Below are 6,000 nucleotides of genomic sequence, written 5' to 3' on the forward strand. Positions count from 1 at the left end.
ACAGACCACCAGAACTCAGTGAGTTATAGGAAACACACTCTTTATTCAGCCAGCTGGGTCTGTCAGGGGTACGCAGACCCCACATTAAGCAGCCCCAAAATGTAGAGGTACGGGGTTTTTAAGCCCCAAATCCCATTCCTCATTCTGTCTAAATACAAAGGTCTATTTTTCGTCTATTCACTACCTGTCAACCCACAGGTCAGGTCTGCAAGCGGGGGTACAGAAGCAGAAAGCTTGTTATTAGAATGTTATGTTCCTATGGGCGATAGCCTATGTTCCCATGGCAACAGCCATGTTCCCATGGTGATAGCCAAGCAATAATTTCCCAGCCAGCACAGGGGGAAGACGGGAGATGGGCTGAGTGTAGGGGTGAGCCAGACCTCAGCAGACCTTTCCCGACAGACAGGACAGCTTGTGCAAAGGCCCTGGGGAGCTTGAGTCCGAGGATCTGTGAGAGGTGGGGGTGGGGGGAGCAAGGCGCATGACTGAGAGCAGTAGAGACTAGGGGATGGCGCTAGAGAGGCGCATGCCATCCTGAAGGAGGGGGAGTTGTGTTTGACCCAGACTGGGAATGACCAGGACTTAGGCCACGGGCTGGCATGGGGCACCGAGCTCCATCAGGAGATTCTAACGAGGGAAGAGCTAGCGTCTTGGTGACCAGACCGTGCTGACAGTTCTGCTGGGGAAGGGAACAAATTCAGGCCCACGTGCCCCGTGTCCAAACTGTCGAAAGTCCTCAGTCGAGCCGGCAAAACGTCAGAATGCGCTCTGTCCTCCTGCCGTGAGAGCCCGCCTCACGACCCAGGGGCCAGCTCCCAGCTGGGCATTCGCACTTCCACGCTCTCCAGCCTGGGGGGGCCTCCCGGGCCCACGGGGGACCCCACGTCCCCTGCAAACAGCCTCTCTGGCCACACCTGGGGCCTTGGGGCATTCGTACCCACAGTGGAGTCACCCCGGAGGGTGAACCGGTGTGCTGCGGTTGGAGGGTGAGCTTGGGGACATCTGGGCTGTGATTCCGGGGTCACGGGTACTCAGAGCTTGATCCACAATATTGGGCACCCTCTGGCCCTGTGCTCATGGGCGGGACCAGACGGGGGTCCTTAGGAGCACGCCGGGCGGGCTCGCCTCTCCGAGTCGAGGGTGGGCTGTTGGCGATGGACTGGTTCTAGGGGTCGACGAGGTGCTGCAGACGCCTTTGGGCTCCAGCCTTCACAGTAGAAGGCAGTTCACGCTCGGAGGTGGGAGTCTGGGAAGAACCAGTTTGGGGGGTGAAGATCACAGAGGCTCATCTCAGTTGTGCTGAGGGCGTGCGCCAGGCTGAATTTTGGGGGTCTGGCGCTGGAGGTAAAAGGCAGGAGTCTTTGCCGAGTAGATGGAAACTCAGACAGTGGCCCGGCCGAGGTCACCGGGGAGTGTGGGTGGCTAGTGAGGGAGAAGAGGGCTTGGCTTTAAGGAGCCCCAACACTTAAGGGCAGGGGCGCAGGGTGAGGGCTCAGGCACTGCCGGGGTTTTATAACTGCCACTCACCAAGCACCTGCTCAGGGCGCTTCTCTGGCTCGAGGCCTCCAGTCTCTACGGGCTGCGTCCCCAGGGCATGGAAGGAATGATCTTACAGGAAGACACGGAGGACAGGGGTGGGACCCCTGGGCTCAGAGGAGGCAGCTCTGAAAAGGGAGGTTTATGTGACAGAAAATATGTCCTCAAGAAAAGTTTTAGTGGGCGTCAGTCCCCCCACTTCCTGTCTCCCGCGACTCCAGGGGCGGCTCCGGCAACCCTTGCCAGGGGTCCCGTGTCCGACTCCCTGCTCTCCCGAATCACATTTTGGGAATTAACGAGGGCAGAAGCGCGGAACTGAACAAGTGACGCTCCTCGAGCAAATCCCACTCGAATCACGCGGGGAACGCGCAAAAGCGGCCCAGCAAGCAGCAGCGGGACTCGTCCCGGGAAGGAAAACAAGGCCTGCTTCCCGGGGAGGAGCCTGCCGGGCAGGGGGGGCTGGGCTTGGCGGAGCGCCGGGCGGGGCGGGGCGGGGGCGGGGAGAGGAAAGGGAGGGGGACGTGGTGGGGGTGGGAGGGGCAGGAGAGGGGGGGGAGGGGGAGGGGAGGAGGGAGGGGGAGGGGAGAGGGAGGAGGGAGGGGAGGGGCGGGGAGACAGGGAGGGAGCGGGGCGGGCGGGGCGCCCACGGCGGCCCGGCCCCACTGACCGGTCCCCGCGGCCAGGTCCAGCGGGAGGACCCCGGAGGGGCTGGCCCCGCTCCGAGCCCGGAGCTCCGTCAGCCCCAGGCTGGCTGCAGGCCCGCAGCGAGCCATTCGCCCCGCGGGCTGCGTCGGGGGCGCGCTGCTCCGGGGACCTTAAGGGGGACAAAGGTGGTTCACAGCTCGCTCAGCAGCACGCCCACCAGGAGTGACAGTAGCCGGCACTGTTACGCTCACCCGGTACACGCCGGCGCGCCGTCTCCTTGGAGCCCCGCGGTCATTCTGAGCGGGGACCCCCTACGCCCGGGTGGGGGACCGGCAAACGCGCCCAGGCCACCGTGCTGGGGCCCGCCGAGCAGAGTCCGCGCACCTGCCTTCTGCTCGGCCTGCAGGGTCGGTCCGGTCCCCAGGGCGGCACGCGGAGGCGGCTCCCGGCCCTGGCCCAGCTCGGCAGGGTCAGCGCACAGTGCTAAATGGCCACGTGCAGGGGACAGCCCCTCGGAGCCGGGCACACTCGGCGACCTGGACAGGAGGGGCGCCTATTGAGACGTGCGGCCCAGCGCGCAAGGCAGGCGCAAGCGGACTTGGGGAGTCTCAGGGAAAGGCCCGCAGGAGCCCGGCGTCTGGCGCTGCGCTCCCCGCGGGCCCTCCCCTCCTCCCCTCAGCGCGCTGCGCGCTGGTGGCTGTCGCTTTCCCGGGAGTCCTGGCCTCCGGGCCCACCTCCGCGCCCCCACCCCCATCACCTGGCCTGGAGCCCCTGCGGTGCGCGCTGGGGGCTCACGATCACTGCCGACCCATTTCCTGGCGCAGACCACCCTGGCGCTTCACAGGTGGCGCATTCATTAGCAGATGGCCTCCTCCCACTCGGAAATGCAAACCTTACACCATTCTCATATTTTCCTTTTTAAAAATTGTTAATTTTTCCATTAGAGTTGACGGTCAATATTACCTTAGTTCCCGGTGTACACAGCACAGTGGTTAGACATGTATAAGATTTAGGAAGTGGTTCTCCCCTGCCCCAAAAGTCTAGTAGCCCCTGGCACCATGCATAGTGATGACGGGATTGATTAGTCCCTATGCTGCACCGCGCGCGCGCACGACTGTTATGTAACTCCAACTCCTGCACCGTAATCCCTTCGCCTTGTTCACCCAGCCCTCCCATCTGACACGGGTTCATTCTTTATCTATGCATCCGTTTCTGTTTGTTTATTTTGTTCTTTAGATCCCACATATAAGTGAACTCATATCGCATCATGTTTTTCTTTAAATCGGTCCACTTTTATTTTTACCTAAAATGTATTAAAAAGTGAAACTTTGTTTTGGATAAAAGTTTCCATGGATGTGTTATTGACACTGCTGTGGGCTCAATCATTTGGGAGACTTTGAATGCTTACAAAATGATGGATCAGGTTTGTTTATTAAGAAGATTGCTACAGCTCATTAAGATGGGAAATTTAATATACATTTTGCCGTATTTAATATTCTGATAAGATGTATAGTATTTTAAAGCTAACGCTGTAAGCCTTCAGTTTTAGTTTATAGATGCTTACTTTCATGCGTAATTGCTATTTTAGGATTTTTTTTTTAAGCCTACAAGGGATAAAATAGTTCGAAAATGACAGATCTCTATATTTTGTGCCTTTGAAATGATTAAATCATTCCAACCAAATGATTTGCTGTGTTCATTTAAAATTTCCTCACCTAGTCTGCCACTGCACTACAAAATAAGACTAAATATATTCTCTGTGGACACTTGAGTCTCATGTAATACAAAGTTTTTATGTTAAAAATAGGAAGAGATCTTTTAAATCTGGACTATCTTTGGGGTTTCCTGGATGGCCATGGAGTAACCATGAAGGTTTATCCCCTTGCATTATAAAATACACAACACTAAAATAATTATTAAATTATTGCCACTGGAAATTACTTTTATTCTTAGAAATGTCACCTTACCTGCCAATGACCAATGACCATTGACATAAATCACAATTACTCTCCTATAATCCCAGAAGGTTTAGACCCCCTCCTGTCTTCACAGTTTCTGAAAGGGACTTTGTTTTCCTTTAACAGATTCAAAAGCTGATTGCAGAGTGGGTTGAGGGGCCTGTGCGAGGGAACACAGCCAAGTCCGGGGGAGGGGCCTGGCCAGTCCCACCCAGCCCGCCCGCTGCGATCTTTGTCCCTTCTCTGTTTGCAGGTATGGACTGGTGGTTGAGGTCTCTGTGGTCCCCGGTTCCCTGGCCACCGGGCCCAGTGCTGAGCCTACAGCGATGTTCCATAAATATTTGTCGAGCGGAGCAGGCAGATGGCTAAATAAACAGAATTGGGGTGTTTTGGACTGGAGTCATTGTCGGCCCCCTACGCTGCTCAACTCCATGGAGCTGAGACTCGAGTCTGCAGGGAGCCAAGGGAACAGCGCCTGCCCTGACCTAGGAAACCGTGCGTGTGATGCACTTGGAGTCAATTCTTTTTTTCCCAACTAAGTAATGACAATATTTACTTTTGAGTTATCTTTATAGATTCAAAATCTCAATTATCTCTAAAAATGTTAGTTCAAATGTTAGTTACATTTGCTTCAAACAAGCTTGAAATAGCCACTTGCCACTCCAGTCTCAGGAAGATCAATTTTAATAGCAAGATTATGTGGAAAAGGACGAGGCTGCCTGGCTCGCCTGGGCGGCCGGGGCAAGCCCAGTCACGTCCCCACCAGTGAGCACCCAGGAATGGGAGCCCCGGAGGCGGGGGGAGGGCTGATAACAAAGCAGACACGGAGCTCGATTATTGGCTGTAAAATAAGATGGTTATGTGCCCGGTGGAAGGTAAGGGCTGCAGGAGCTACATCTGAGGCTTCCATGTGCGTGCTAAGAAACCTCTCCTTTTGGAGTGACTAACACAAAATACAGTTAATGTCATTAAAATGCTCCCTCTTTCATCTTCCCATCCAGTCCTCATTATTCATCCCAGTCAGCCAGGAATAAGCCTTTGCTCACCGTACAGACTCACAGGAATGAGTGGTTTTTAGGCGTGAAAGTCTGCAATTACACTGCTCAACCTCTGACCCAGATATCTTTCTGAGAGTGGGGTGCATTCCGGCTGGGAACTTTTTTTCGCCAGAGGTGTAAAAAGACTCCGTTTTCTAGGAAAGGACGAGGGGATCCCAGCGGCCTTTGGGAGGGAGGGGCGGACTTTAGACTTGCTGCTGCGGTAACTTTAAAAAGTTACTTGCAAAGTGAAAACTTCAGTGTAAAAGAGAGAGACATGGATCTCCAAGGGATTATGCTGAGTGAAAAAAACCAATTCCAAAAGATCTCACCTTAGATGATTTCTGTGTGCAAATACAGCAAATGTTTGAAATAACACAAGTTGGGGCTTCGGCGACAAAGGGCCACGGGAGGTCTGTGCGTGATGGGATGTTCAGCGTGGAGACGCGAACCCACGCAGGCGATAAAGTGTATAGAACGTAATATGCACAAACGAGGACCGGTAAATTTGGGGAAATCTGCGTAAGATCGGTGGATCGTATCAAAGTCCATATCTGGGTGCAATATCGTCTTTGTTCCTTTTTTTTTATTTTTATTTTTTGCCGAGTGTGGAGGAATGGCGGCACTGGGGAGGAGAGCGAATTCTTTCCCAGCACTGCACGCACTCTGCAGCGCCGTTAACACGCGCGGGTCCGCGGGGCGGCTGCCCTGCTCCCGACCCCGCGCGGCGCTCCCTCGGCGGGTGCTCAGGGGCCCGGCTCCCGGGGGCGGGGCCGGCGGCGGCGGGGCCGGCGGCGGAAGTGACGTCGTGGGCGAGGCGCACA

The sequence above is a fragment of the Rousettus aegyptiacus genome, unplaced genomic scaffold (assembly GCF_014176215.1).
Source record: "Rousettus aegyptiacus isolate mRouAeg1 unplaced genomic scaffold, mRouAeg1.p scaffold_m13_p_4, whole genome shotgun sequence".
NCBI classification, from domain to species: domain Eukaryota; kingdom Metazoa; phylum Chordata; class Mammalia; order Chiroptera; family Pteropodidae; genus Rousettus; species Rousettus aegyptiacus.